Source organism: Mycetomoellerius zeteki, unplaced genomic scaffold (assembly GCF_001594055.1).
Source record: "Mycetomoellerius zeteki isolate Tzet28-1 unplaced genomic scaffold, Tzet1.0 scaffold98, whole genome shotgun sequence".
In the NCBI taxonomy this organism is placed as follows: domain Eukaryota; kingdom Metazoa; phylum Arthropoda; class Insecta; order Hymenoptera; family Formicidae; genus Mycetomoellerius; species Mycetomoellerius zeteki.
The window spans coordinates 1,107,277-1,107,717 of NW_017258021.1; positions in this window are offsets into that span (position 1 = coordinate 1,107,277).

Sequence of the window (441 nt, forward strand, 5' to 3'; positions counted from 1 at the left end):
AATATACTTCTTCAAAATTCTTGAAAATAGCTAATTGAGATCATTTCTGAGATTCTAACAGAAGCATATCACTTATGTTATTTCCCGAACAGAAAGGAGCAACAGAAGCGTTTCTGATCGATCGATCGCGATTTGCACTTTTAGTCGCGAATGTTCTTCGAGAACGAAGAGAAAAAGTTATATACACTTATAACACTTCTATAGAGTATTTTTATAAGCTGATGTATTATATAAAAGACAAAAGAGGATAATCGACGCTATTATACTGACCTTTGAGAAAAACGCGATATATATTGTATGCGGCTTACGAACGCATACATATATATATTTAAGCATCCTCATTGTAGACATCCTCGAATTAGTTTACGATGTGTGTGTGTGTGTGTGTGTGTGTGTGTGTGTGTGTGTGTGTGTGTGTGTGTGTGTGTGTGTGTGTGTGTG